The sequence below is a fragment of the Oncorhynchus gorbuscha genome, linkage group LG17, assembly GCF_021184085.1.
Source record: "Oncorhynchus gorbuscha isolate QuinsamMale2020 ecotype Even-year linkage group LG17, OgorEven_v1.0, whole genome shotgun sequence".
NCBI classification, from domain to species: Eukaryota; Metazoa; Chordata; class Actinopteri; order Salmoniformes; family Salmonidae; genus Oncorhynchus; species Oncorhynchus gorbuscha.
The window spans coordinates 45,864,092-45,879,030 of NC_060189.1; the positions used below are offsets into that span (position 1 = coordinate 45,864,092).

At 39.2% G+C, this 14,939-nt stretch overlaps 1 pseudogene; it reads right to left on the bottom strand.

Annotated features, from left to right (window-relative positions):
- Positions 1-6,221: 6,221 nt before the first annotated feature.
- The window catches only part of LOC124001847, a 32,892-nt pseudogene continuing 24,174 nt past the window's right edge, over positions 6,222-14,939 (bottom strand).

A 14,939-nucleotide genomic window follows, 5' to 3' on the forward strand; every position in this document is an offset into this window, starting at 1 on the left:
CTGTGACTGGAACGAATTGCAAAAATCGCTGAAGTTGGAGACTTTTATCTCCCTCACCAACTTCAAACATCAGCTAGCTGAGCAGCTAACCGATCGCTGCAGCTGTACATAATCTATTGGTAAATAGCACACCCATTTTCACCTACCTCATCCCCACAGTTTTTATTTATTTACTTTTCTGCTCTTTTGCACACCAATATCTCTACCTGTACATGATCATTTATCACTCCAGTGTTAATCTGCAATATTGTAATTATTCGCCTACCTCCTCATGCCTTTTGCACACATTGTATATAGACTCCCCTTTTTTTCTCTGTGTTATTGACTTGTTAATTGTTTACTCCATGTGTAACTCTGTGTTGTCTGTTCACACTGCTATGCTTTATCTTGGCCAGGTCGCAGTTGCAAATGAGAACCTGTTCTCAACTAGCCTACCTGGTTAAATAAAGGTGAAATAAAAAAATAAAAAAATAAAAATCATCATCATCACTCTTCCCAATATGCACATTTAGATACATACGGCCATATCTTCTGCAGTTGTCTAATGTTTGTGCCAATTATTCACAGGGGAGTTTATATTAAGGCAGCATACTTCAATGCACGGGTGAAACAACGTAAAAAATGTAGTTCGTTTCATGATGTTCGGTCTGTCCAGTAAAATAAGTGGTTGATGTTATCAATATCATTTCCATGTAATGTTTTCATTGGAGGAAGTGTTGTGCTCCTATTTTGTCTACTAAAACGTTAAAGTTCAGTGACAGTGCACAAAAGTCCAGGTCTGCAAATGAGGACGGTAAAGCAGAGGTGCACTAAACTTGTCTAATTAATCACTGATGAAGGATTAGGTCACACTTCAAAAGAATGCTCTCACCACAATAATGTAGCAGCTACATCATAGCTGGATTAACAAATGGTCCACGAACTATGAAAAAAATGACTGTTGTAAGTGGCTTTAGTGTAAGTAAACCCATTTGATTTCCCAACTTACTCAGGTAACAAGCCTGTCATGTAACCTAACTCCTTTGTCCCTCTTACTACCTTCAAAGTAAAAGTTCATTACAATTAACTTCTTATTGACATATTCATGAATCCTGCGACACCGTCAGTGAACTATTTGGTAATGTCACTAATGAGTTGTTGTCGAACAAAATTATTCATTTCCTTGGAGTGTTGCCTTTAAATGAGCTTTAAAGTGCTACGTGGTTTAAATTGAACTGAAGCCTTTTCTTACTACGATCCAGGCCGTATCACAACCGGCCGTGATTGGGAGTCCCATAGGGCAGCGCACAATTGGCCCAGCATTGTCCGGGTTTGGCCGGTGTAGGCTGTCATTTTAAATAAGAATTTATTTTTAACTGACTTGCCTAATACGTAGAATGTATGCACACATGACTGTAAGTCGCTTTGGATAAAAGCGTCTGCTAAATGGCATATATTATTATTATATATATTATTATTATAGTTAAATAAATGTTACATTTCTAATTACTACAGTGGGAAGAAAAAGTATGTGAAGCCTTTAGAATTACCTGGAGTTCTGCAAAAATTGGTCATACAATTTGATCTGATCTTCATCTAAGTCACAACAATAACAAAGTCTGCTTAAACTAATAACACAAACAATTATATTTTTCATGTCTTTATTGAACATTCACAGTGCAGGTTGGAAAAGGTATGTGAACCCTTGGATTTAATAACAGGTTGACCCTCTTTTGGCAGCAATAACTTCAACCAAACGTTTTCTGTATTCGCGGATCAGACCTGCACAACGGTCAGGAGGAATTTTGGACCATTCCTCTTTACTAAACTGCTTCAGTTCCACAATATTCTTGGGACGTCTAGTGTGAACCGCTCTTTTGAGGTCATGCTCAATCGGGTTGAGGTCAGGACTGACTGGGCCACTCCAGAAGGCATATTTTCTTCTGTCCAGGCCATTCTGTTGTTGATTTACTGATTTACTGTCTTTTGGGTTGTTATCCTGTTGCATCACCTAACTTCTGTTGAGCTTGTGGACAGAAAGCCTTACATTCTCCTGCAAAATGTCTTGATAAACTTGGGAATTAATTTTTCCGTGGATGATAGCAAGCTCTCCAGGCCCTGAGGCAGCAAAGCAGCCCCAAACCATGATGCTCTCTCCACCATAGGTTTTAATGTTGGTATGCTGTGCCTTTTTTTCTCCACACATAGTGTTGTGTGTTCCTTACAAACAACACAACTTTAGTTTCATCTGTCTACAGAATATTTTGACAGTACCACTGTGGAACATCCAGGTGCTCTGTTGCGAAATTCAGACATGGCTTCTTCCATGGTGTCCTCCCATGAACACCATTCTTGTTTAGTGTTTTACATATTGTAAACTCGTCAAGATGTCAGCATCTTCCAGAGATTTCTGTAAGTCTTTAACTAACACTCTAGGATTCTTCTTACAGTTTTTCTCAGTCACTTTGGTGCATTTCTTAGATCAAAAGTGCAATTCTTGATACTACTTGTACAAATTCCAAATCATCTAGTCACTTGTGCACATCATTAAAGCAATTTCTTATTTCTTTGAACAAATTGCAATTGATAATGTACAAGTGTCAGCTTTTTTCCACATGATCAATTGCTCATGTCATGTTGATCAAAATATAGTAGATGGTTCTCTGTTGAATTAGTCTTACCCTTCAAAATGTGAATTGATGAATCGTGCAGGTGAAATTGACCCTCACTCATGAAGGAATGTAAAGTGTTAGCTCAACCAACAATCAACCAGTTGTCTAACTGAGGTGCATCTCATGAAGAATCAATTGGCAAGCATATATAGACAGACCACAACACAGAGTTGCAATTTTCCAATAATGGATGGACCAGGAAACGAACAGGGTCAACAGCCAACAGGAGGAAGAAGAGGAGCAAGGATGCGTGGTGGAAGGCAAAACAGAGGAAGAGGCAGAAGAGGACATAGGGGCCACTATTGTAGACCATGTTGTCAATCATGGACTTACAATGGCTGAGACGGGTCGAAGGGTGCAGCCGAATATTGGGAGATCAACCGTGTCCTCAATAGTTCAAACGTTTCGAAGAGAGAACAGGTATGTCCACCAATGTACAGTGCACTGTTAGTGTATATAAGCAGTATACTGTATACTTCCTACAATGCTTCATATTACAGTAGTCCACTTGTATTTCACAGCATGCAGAAATATACTCTATACAGATACATACTGCACCTTACATGCACCCACCTGTATGTTTTACAGTAAAATGTGTGTTCGCATAGTTTTTGTCTATGTGAAAGTGTGCGATGCATCACTGCATTTCTCCACATAGGACTGACTGCAAGATGACCTCAAACCGGTGGCAGAGGACAACTTTTCACACCTCAACAGGAGGAGGCTATTTGCACCATGGTCCGAGCAAACAATGCCATGAGACTCAGGGAAATACAAAGGACCATTATAGAAGACAACGATGTCTTTGAAAACATCCATACGGTTAGCATCTCAACCATCGACAGGGTGCTGCATAGAAACCAGATGAGTATGAAACAGCTGTACCGTGTACCATTCCAAAGGAATGAGGACAGAGTTAAGGAGCTACGGTACCAGTATGTACAGGTAAAACATATATCTATGTAACTACTTTATAGCAACATTTTATAGTGATACATAGTACAGTAAGCATAAACTGCACACATGTCCATTGCTGTGGAAGGAACATGCAATATATGTACATTTTATGTCACTCTTCCTTACCAAAACAAATTCAACTGTGTGTTCTGGGATATAGCGTATAATGGAGTTGGAATCAAGTGAACCCTCTCACAACTTTGTATACGTGGATGAGGCTGGCTTCAACCTGACCAAATGCAGTAGGCGGGGTCGGAATATCATCGGTCACAGAGCTACTGTGGATTTGCCAGGCCAATGGGGTGGAAATATCACCATGTGTGCTGCTATTTCGGAGCATGGTGTCCTAACCCATATCCCCCTTATAGGGCCATACAACACCCAGCATCTACTCAACTTTTTAGAGACTCTCTACAGGGCTCTCATCCCTGATGATGAGAGGGGTCTTTTAGAGAGGATTTGCCAAAGTATGTGGTCATTTGTGATAATGTGAGTTTCCATCGATCAAACATAAGGCAATGGTTTGTGACCCACCCGAGGATGCTCATAAAATTCCTCCCACCTTATTCACCATTCCCTAAGCAAATTGAGGAGTTATTTTCAGCATGGAGGTGGAAGGTGTACGATCATCAGCCATACACATAGATGACCCTGCTGGCTGCAATGGATGCAGCATGTGAGGACATCACAGTAGACGCCTGCAGAAGATGGATAAGGCATTCCAAAAGATTCTTTCCACGTTGCATTGGAAGGGAAAATATCCGGTGTGATGTGGATGAGAATATGTGGGTCGACAGACAGGAACGTCTGGACGTGTAGAGACAGCACAACAGTGCTGCGGGCAAAGTTGTGCCTTAGGGGTGGTTTCCTGTGTTTCTTTCTAATTGAGGTTTTTTTCCTTTGTGCCTCTTGGGTTGTCCAGTCTCTTTCAATCAATAACCCACATACAGTAATAAGTAAATAGCACTGTTGAAATTGATATATGCCATAGAAGTGCAGCCTTGTGCATTTTCAATACAGTAGCTGTCATCCAAACTGTAGCCTAAGTTTACATCAGGTAATACTGTCAAAGTACACAGTTACATTGACAACTTGCCTAAACATTTTGACGACCTTGTTCGTGAACAATGACTCAATGACTTATCATTCTGATGACACTGACATGATCATTGGCATGAATATTTACTTTTGAGAGATGTACTAAGGATTTTTAGTGACTGACTAGCTTTAGAAACATATCTATTGTATATTGCAGCTTGTACAAATTGTTCTGAGAAATGCACTTATTATTTTGCACATGTTAGGGATGATGTGAAAAATGCACCAAAGCGACTGAGAAACTGTAACCTCATTGAGCATTCTGCGCTGTGTTATTGCAGTCATCTTTGCAGGATGGCCACTCCTAAGGAGTAGCAACAGTGCTGAAATTTCTCCATTTATAGACAAATTGTCTTACCATAAAAAACACTCACAAAATTTGAGTTTGCTATTCACAAGAAGCATTGCCTGAATGTGAACCATGCCTCAACCAGAAGAGATCTCACAAGACCTAAGATTAAGAATTGTTTCCTTGCATGAAGCTGGAAAGGGTTACAAAAGTATCTCTAAAAGTCAGTGAGCCTTCTGCGCTGTGTTATTGCAGTCATCTTTGCAGGATGACCACTCCTAAGGAGTAGCAACAGTGCTGAAATTTCTCCATTTATAGACAAATTGTCTTACCATAAAAAACACTCACAAAATTTGAGTTTGCTATTCACAAGAAGCATTGCCTGAATGTGAACCATGCCTCAACCAGAAGAGATCTCACAAGACCTAAGATTAAGAATTGTTTCCTTGCATGAAGCTGGAAAGGGTTACAAAAGTATCTCTAAAAGTCAGTGAGCCTTCTGCGCTGTGTTATTGCAGTCATCTTTGCAGGATGACCACTCCTAAGGAGTAGCAACAGTGCTGAAATTTCTCCATTTCAGCACTGTTGCTACTCCTTAGGAGTGGCCATCCTGCAAAGATGACTGCAATAACACAGCGCAGAATGCTCACTGACTTTTAGAGATACTTTTGTAACCCTTTCCAGCTTCATGCAAGGAAACAATTCTTAATCTTAGGTCTTGTGAGATCTCTTCTGGTTGAGGCATGGTTCACATTCAGGCAATGCTTCTTGTGAATAGCAAACTCAAATTTTGTGAGTGTTTTTTATGGGGCAGGGCAGCTCTAACCAAAATCTCCAATCTCGTCTCATTGATTCGACTCCAGGTTAGTTGACTCCTGACTCCAATTAGCTTTTGGAGAAGTCATTAGCCGAGGGGTTCACATACTTTTTCCAACCTACACTTCGAATGTTTAAATTATGTATTCAATATAGACAAGAAAAATACAATCATTTGTGTGTTATTAGTTTAAGAACACTGTGTCATTGTGTCACTTGTTGTGACTTCGATGAAGATCAGATAAAATTCTATGTCAAATTTATGCAGAAATCCAAAGGGTTCACATACTTTTTTTGTCATTGTACGTGAAAATAATGTAGGAATCTGGATCCAGTCATCCTTGCGCCCATGACTTTCCTTTAGCAGGTACTTTATTAGCTTCACTTGCCAGATGTACAGTATAGCTCTCTAATATGCCTTGGCCAAAAGCATAGCTTACCCCAAAATGGAGTACCGGCTATAGTCAAATCACTCGAGGCACACATTCACTGAATGAAATCTAATCATGAGGTCCAGGTTCTTCAGACCTAGGATAACATCATTTCAAGTACCTTAGTTGTGCTTGATTGAGTTTGCCTGTTGCAAAAGTCCCATAAGTGCAAACGGCACCCTCCTGGCACACCAGGCAGGCTGATGCAAAAGCACAAAGTATTTGGGAGATTTCAAATGGTATTTGAACCAATATCTGGTTTTCTTACTGACTTCAAAGATTTTCAACAATCCAAAAGCATCACTTGTAGATGTTCTTTAGTATAGGCTCTTGTAAATGTATTTTCATTGCTAAATGTCTAACTTTGAACGTGGCATTGCATTCCCTTCTTTAAAAATAATTGAAATAAAAGGACATACAGTATAATTATCTCATGACCTTTGGCTAGTATAGCTTATAAGCCATGAAATAAATGTCTTTAGACAAGTTACCAGCAGTTTCACCTTAATGTTTTAGTTAGATAAGATGCCCATTAGACCTTCAGGGCTAATCATCCTAAATTATGTAGGTAATGTTTAAACATTTTCTGATTGTTGCTCCCATCACGACATTTATTTGTAAGCAGTTAGAAACTTTTACAAACCACCCTCATTATCTATAACTTTCTAAATGTTGCGTCCTGCCTTTGGTGAGCAAGACTATCAATAAATGATTAAGGAATACTCCTGTCAATCAAACAGGCTACCAAAAGGCCAGAAATTGTTCCCGTCCCATTTCTGATAGCAGACATCATACTAAAGACACATCAGAAAAACAAAACGAACTAACTATGGCCACAGCAACTGGCTTGAATAGCAAGCTAGTTTTGTATATGGTGGCTGTGAACAAAATCTATGATTACACTGATTAATCTACATTATCCATTATTTAATCTTTCCCTTTGTCTCCACTCCGTCTCACTGTTATTAACTCGATAATATTCTAGGATTTCACATAATCTTTTATCAAGTGTGATCCTGATCATCCATTGGCCTAAAGTTACCAGACATTGATTAGTGGTTGACATAGCCTTTGTGATGTATGACATTCATGGGCATATTGATATGTCACTTGTTTTATAATGAACACATTTTTGTCATGACAAAAATTAAATCTTCTAGCCTTACAATCAGGCTAAACTGGTTGTACTGAGGTCAAGTTCACATTTTGTGATTTTGTGATGTCATAGTTATAATTTGTGATGTCATTAGCTAATGATTGTAAAATGATGTTTTTATAGTTTTCTTTAGCTAGCATAAAAAGACGCCTTTACCTCGTATTCCGGTTATACAGTCTTTCCCAGGCATCTTGATGTTAAGAAAAAAGGTATCTTTATCTGGTTGTAATCAGGTTATATGACATAACTTTAATCACATTTCAACCAACATTTTTGACCACTGGGAGGAGACTGCATAACTTCAAAAAAAGAGTTTCAAAGTAAAAAGTGAATACAATTGTACAATTGGATGTGTAATTCATTAATTAACCACTATCATGTAAGATTAATAAACTTACTGTGTTTTATGGGCATCATAAATATTTAAATTCCTTCAATAATGCACATTGCAATTCTGCATGTGGGGGGTAATTAACGTAACCCCTAATGTAGCTTTGATACTTGTTTTAGGACAATTTACAGAAAAGTAAAGTCCTTTCAAACCATTGCCTTTAATTGTCAATCATGCTAAAAAGCAGATCTTCAGCATTAAGGATTGAATAGAGCGTTTCATATAGAAATCTTAGCACCTGTACAAGAAAAACTAATTCCGAAAACACGATACTTACAGTATTGTGATACAAACAATATTGTGAATAAAGAGGCAGGACTGCAATAACTCTTCACTGTTCTCTTGCAAGGTAGCCATCGCTATTCCGCATGCTCTAATATTTTTGTGAGATTTTGCAATTTGCAAGACAATTTAGTAGCTGGTCAATTTCATAAAACAACACTTAAGGAGAAATACCGCAGACATAAGTTGTATAAATGCCTTGATGGCTCTGGCAATGATAGTGATAAACATGTTTAGGGAAACAAGGTGTTTGTCTGTCCTATACCCCTGGGATATATAGTTACAATTTGCACCCGATGCTACCATTTTATGGTCCATCTATGCACACTCTGGCAAACATGTAGTGAAAAGGCAAACACATCTGAAACAAACAGAAAAGTCAAGTCCTTTCAAACCAATTACAACACTCAGAGAGCCACTGATCAGCAAGGCAAACTCCTCACACACCACCAACAAGATCACAGAGTGTGTGTGTGTGTGCGTGTGTTCAAGAGAATAAATTCTTATGACCTGAGATTATGTGTTGGATAAAGAATTTTTTCAATCTTTTTTTTATTTAGTCATAAATACCACAGAAAAGGCACATTAGTGCTCCAGGATGGAAACTTAATAATTCAACTAACAATGTAAAACAACCGTTTCCCTTACTAAATTGTCATTATTCATTTGAATGATTTCGTTTCAGTCACTTAAATATAAAAAAAGTTTTGAGTATACATTATTGTACTTATGAATAAATTATACTGTATGGATAGAACTACAATAGCCTATTTTGCTTTGCACTACACAAATTGGAACCTCTGACATTTTGCCTTTCCACCTCCTTATCTCTTCCTTCATCATTTTTAATACTGTGCATCAACATCAACATACAAATAAGATAATTCTCCTGATAAATTATTTATAATTCTTGATAGAAAACATTTCATTGGACATAGATTGGAAATAACACGTAAAAGTATAGATTTTCCCAAATGTGACTACATTTCTCTAATACCAACATTGAGGAATCTGGAAATCTGTCCCAAAAACAAAATTAAAGTCGATATAATCCAAATCAAGATCATTCCTGATTGGCTCTCTTGCAATGGGAGACAAAATGAATCAAGGTCAGGATAGTTTCTTTATTTTGTGGTTGTCATTTTGTTTGTTTGTTTGTTTGTTTTTTTGCAGTGAAGTTTTGAAGCTGTGGAAACAGTCTCTGGAAGCCATGCCTGTGTGGTTAACAGTCCCAGTAGTAGTTGGATTTTCTGGGGGTTGGGTGAGGGAGGGTGGACATGTGTGTGTGGATGGGTGAGGAGAAGGTGGGCGCACAACGTGACCCAACTTCTGCCTTCTCCACCCCCCCCCCCCCCTATTACCCCCAATGGTCCCTACCATAACCTTAATCATCCACGTCCTCCATTTCAGGCCTTGATGTATGTCTGTCTGTATGTCAGGTCAGACGCTGGTGATGGATGCCAGGCAGGTTGAAGACTTCTGCAGTTTCTCAGGCTGTGCGGTATGGGGGGGGGTTCTGGGATGGTGCGAAAGCTGAAAGGCGGACCAATGCTGGTGGTGCCCATGTGGCCCGGACTCAATGCTGGATTCTGTCGTCTATTGCTCTCCATGATGCTCGACGTGTTGGAAGCCAGGCTTTCACGTGTCCTGTCACGACAGTGAGACGGAGACACATCCGTGGAGTAAAGAGAAGGAGAGGACAGAAAGAGAATTAGAGGATGGGGACAACAGAGACTTACAGTAAGTGGGAAGTAAACTAGCCACTGCCACCAACAGCTTTTCATTTTCTAACCAAAAATTTGATTGTGTAGTTTTATGACTTAGTTGAAAGTTACTTGGGGAGGATTTGGGCATGCAATTTAAATCATGCTAACTTGGGGACATTGTGTTTTTGGTTAGAATAATATTAGCGGTTGGTGGCTAGTTTATATAAACTAAAGCATGGATTGCAGTCTCTCCTTGACCAAATACTTCTTTCAAGGTAATGTGTACATTTGAAATTTGACTATCTCAACCCCTGTGTGTCAAACACAAGGCCCGCTGGCCAGATCCAGCCCGTGACACATTTCTATCTGGCCTGGGCAATGATTTGGGTTGTCAATTCATTTTGGCACAGCCAACGTGCTGTGCACCAATGGCAGTGCATTGCCACACACTTTTCTTCCAGACCCACAGACACACATACACCTACGAGCCAGCCAGTGTGCTGTATCATATGTGTGAATAACTACAATATTGTTGTTCCATCGTCAGTTTCTCCTATCACAGCCTTTAAACTCTGTAACTGTTTTAAAGTCACCATTGGCCTCATGATGAAATCCCTGAGCGGTTTCCTTCCTCTCCAGCAACTGAGTCACCTGTACATTTGTAGTGACTGGATGTATTGACACACCATCCAAAGTGTAATTAATAACTTCACTATGCTCAAAGGGATATTCAAAATCTTGTTTATTTACCCATCTATCAGGTGCCTTTTTTTGCAAGGCATTAGAAGACCTCCCTGCTCTTTCTTGTTGAATCTGTGTTTCAGGGACCTTACAGATAATTGTAGATGAGGTAGTCATTCAAAAATCATGTTAACCACTATTAATGCACATAAGAGTCCATACAACTTATTTTGTGACTTGTTAAACTTCTTATGGCTGCAGGGGCACTATTGAGTAGCTTGGATGAAAGGTGCCCAGAGGTGCCCAGAGTAAACGGCCTGCTCCTCAGTCTCAGTTGCTAATTTATGCATATTATTAGTAGTATTGGACAGAACACACTCTGACGTTTCTGAAACTGTTTGAATGATGTCTGTGAGTATAACAGAACTCATATGGCAGGCAAGAACCTGAGAAGAAATCCAAACAGGAAGTGAGAAATCGGAGGTTGGTATATTTTCAAACCATTCCCTATTGAAATCCCATTGCGATATGAATGAAGACTCATTCCTAGGGCTTCCACTAGATGTCAACGGTCTATAGAAATTTGAATGAGGCTTCTACTGTGTTGTGGGACTGAATAAGAGGGGAATGAATCAGACTACTGGCAGAGAGCCAGTTCCAGGTCATGCGCATACTGCATGATATCTTCCTGTGTTCCATTCCTCCTCAAGACACAAAGGAATTCTCTGGTTGGAACTTTATTGAAGATTTACGATAAAAACATCCTAATGATTGATTCTGTACTTACTTTGAAATGTTTCTTCAACCTGTAATACAACTTTCTGAAGATTTTGTACCAAACGTGCAAACAAAAGTAGCTAATTGGACATAAATAACAGACATTATTGAACAAATCAAGCATTTATTGTGGACCTGGGATTCCTGGGAGTGCATTCTGATGAATATCAAAGGTAAGGGAATATTTAGCATGTAATTTATGGTTTATGTTGACTCCAACATGGCGGTTAATTTGAATATTGTTCCGAGCGCCGTCTGATTATTGCATGGTGTGCTTTTTCCGTAAAGTTTTTAAATCTGACACAGCGGTTACATTAAGGAGAGGTATATCTATAATTCCATGTGTATAACTTGTATTATCATCTACATTTATGATGAGTATTTCTGTTGAATCGATGTGGCTATGCTTTATGCTCCATGCTTTATGGTGGGAAATACACATGCAGCGATCATCCCTTCACCCACACAGCATCTCACAAAGACGACGGTTGGAACCAAAAATCTCAAATTTGGACTCCAGACCAGATTTCCACCGGTCTAATGTCCATTGCTTGTGTTTCTTGGCCCAAGAAAGTCTCTTTTCTTATTGGTGTCCTTTAGTAGTGGTTTCTGTGCAGCAATTAGACAATGAAGGCCTGATTCACGCAGTCTCCTCTGAACAGTTGATGTTGAGATGTGTCTGTTACTTTAACTGTGAAGCATTTATTTGGACTGCAATTTCTGACACTGGTAACTCCAATGAACCTATCATCTGGAGCAGAGGTAACTCTGGGTCTTCCTTTCCTGTGGCAGTCCTCAAGAGAGCCAGTTTCATCATAGCGATTGATGGTTTTTGCAACTGCACTTGAAGAAACTTACATTTAAAAACAAAATGTTACGTATTAACTGACCTTCATGTCCTAAAATAATGGACTGTCGTTTCTCTTTGATTATTTGAGTTGGTCTTGCCATAATGGACTTTTACCTATCTTCTGTATACCCTCCCTACCTTGTCACAACACAACTGATTGGCTCAAACGCATTATGAAGGAAAAAATTCCACAAATTAAGTTTTGAGAAGGCATACCTGTTAATTGAAATGCATTCCAGGCAACTGCGTGGAAGCTAGTATGGAGAATGCCAAGAGTGTGCGAAGCTGTCATCAAGGCAAAAGGGTGGCTATTTTGAAGAATCTCCCATATAAAATATATTTTGATTTGTTTAACACTTTTCTGGTTACTACATGATTCCATATGTGTTATTTCAAAGTGTTGATGTCGTCAGTTTATTCTACAATGTAGAAAATTGTTAAAATAAAGAAAAACCCTTGAATGAGTAGGTGTTCTAAAAATTTTGACTGGCAAGTATACATCTAGGGCCATGTATTGATCCGTTTCTAAGGTAAACAATCCTGCCGCGTAGCCTAGTGATTAGAGCGTTGGACTAGTAACCGAAAGGTTGTAAGATTGAATCCCCGAGCTGACAAGGTACAAATCTGTCGTACTGCCCCTGAACAAGGCAGTTAACCCACTGTTCCTAGGCTGTCATTGGATATAATATTTTTTTCTTAACTGACTTGCCTAGTTAAATAAAGGTAAAATAAAAAATATGCTAAAGCTTGCTGGCTACAGTAAGTATGTTTGAAGCAGCACATAACTCGTTTGTGTTGTTGACAATTACATACTACGCCGTCTCACTGCTCTTTAAACTTCCATTTGATCTTGTTCAGTTTCTTAATCAAAGGCAATCACTTTTAAAAGCGCAGCATTTTTGATTTCTTTCTTTTTGCGAAAGCTTTGAACTTGCTGCACCACTAATGGCAATCTATAGCCTACATTGCCGTTTGGCAGCCTTTAGATCATTTTGGATACTAATATTACTAGCTAGTTAGACACTGATCCTGTCCACCGTTATTTTAATTGTATTTTTTACTCTTTTTTTTTATGGACATTCTGAACTGCCGTGGCTTACGTTGGCCATAGTTGGTGATGTTGGTCACAGACGGTCCTCAGTTACATTCCCTTTTTCTTTGTCTCCACTACGACATTAGAGTCTAATAATATCACTCCTCTCTTCCAACTGTACTCTTGTTGTTTATTTGTTGCACTACCTGAAGAGTTTAGACCCACGGTTTGTTTGCTTAATTGTACATATCCACAATACTAGTTGTCCGTTTGTATACTTTTATTTATTGTTTCCTCCTTAGGACGTTTAACAATTTAACAATTCAGGGGGCGATACTTTTCATAGCCTACTGGTTCATTTAAAATGTTTCTCATTATTCTGCCCTGTGGCGACACCTAGTGGACTACATTTTATGGCCATTGAAATGCCACCGATCGCATCTTCTTTCCTAGGTTGGTTTGACCTCACAGAGATGTAGGGTAATCAACGGATGCTGAGTAAAAGAGAATTCCTGCTACTCGTCTCGTTAATAATGACGAGTTTAGGATTTGTATGTTTTCATTTTTTTTCTCTTTGAAGTGTATTGTACTATAATTTTATTTTTGTGTATGTTTGGAATGTTCGGGATGGTGAGAGGGCTTTATGTTGGCATTTATCCAAAGATTATTGTGCTCTGCTTTTTTAGAGGATTTGTATATATTTTTTTATGCTGCTCCTCTCTCAATCTCTCTTTTCCTTTCTTTTTCATTTGACTTCTCCTCTTATGAAGATTAATGTCAAGTTCAACAACAAGTCAGGATGGTATCTTGGGGCTTCCAGTCAGACTGGTGACATGAAACATTTGCGGTTGTGGGGGAGGAAATTAAGCGTGCCAGGGTATTTTCACATCTGAAGAGCCTGGATACTGATATTGCATTTTTTTCAAGAAATGACCATACTTGATTGCGTAAAGCATGGGTTGGACAGGTTGTTTCATTCACGTGTTTAACGGAAAAGTCAGGGGAACAGCGATAGTGATTCACAAACGAGTACAGTTTTCACCCTCACAGATCATTTCAGATCCTTATACAATAGTTAGTGGCACCCTCTTCCAAACCCCTGTAGTACTTGCAAATTTTTCGCCCCTAACTGGGATGACACTAGATTTATGACATCTCTTTTAGCCTCCCTAATCTTGACACCCACCGCCTCATCTTCGGCAGGGACCTTAACTTCTCTCCTAAGCCCCACCTGTAACAACCACCTATTTTTACCCTCCAAACCCCACCAGGCTTTTTTTGGTTTTGTGGCATGAGAGTGGTTTGGTTTGTTTCAAAGATGTATTTTTAGACGGTACGTTTGACAGTTTTAATGATCTCATCGCTAAACCTAATCTGGCTCATTCTTTTTTTCTAATTCTCAATCTTTTCCGCTATTTTCAAGCCCGTAACTTTGTTCGCTCTCATTTTCCCACCTTTCCTCAAACTGCCTCCCAAGACGTTGCTAGAGGAGATTTTGTCCCTCCGGTGGAGTCGTTTAGGTCTGATTTCTAGATTATATGACATTGTGCTTTCCTCTGAACACTCTCCAATAAACTAAATCAAGACTGGGGTAGTGAACTTGAACTTGACCTGGCAGATGACTGGTGGGAGGAGGACCTTCTTAGGGTTAACTCCACATCCTCATGTGCTCGGTTAAGTTTCATTCAGTTCAAAGTCTTGTACAGACTTCATTACAACAAAGAAAAACATGGTAAATTCCTCCCAGACACGAATGACATGTGATAGACGTTCATTCTCTCCGGCGGACCAAACTCACATGTTTTATTAATATTCTAAGCT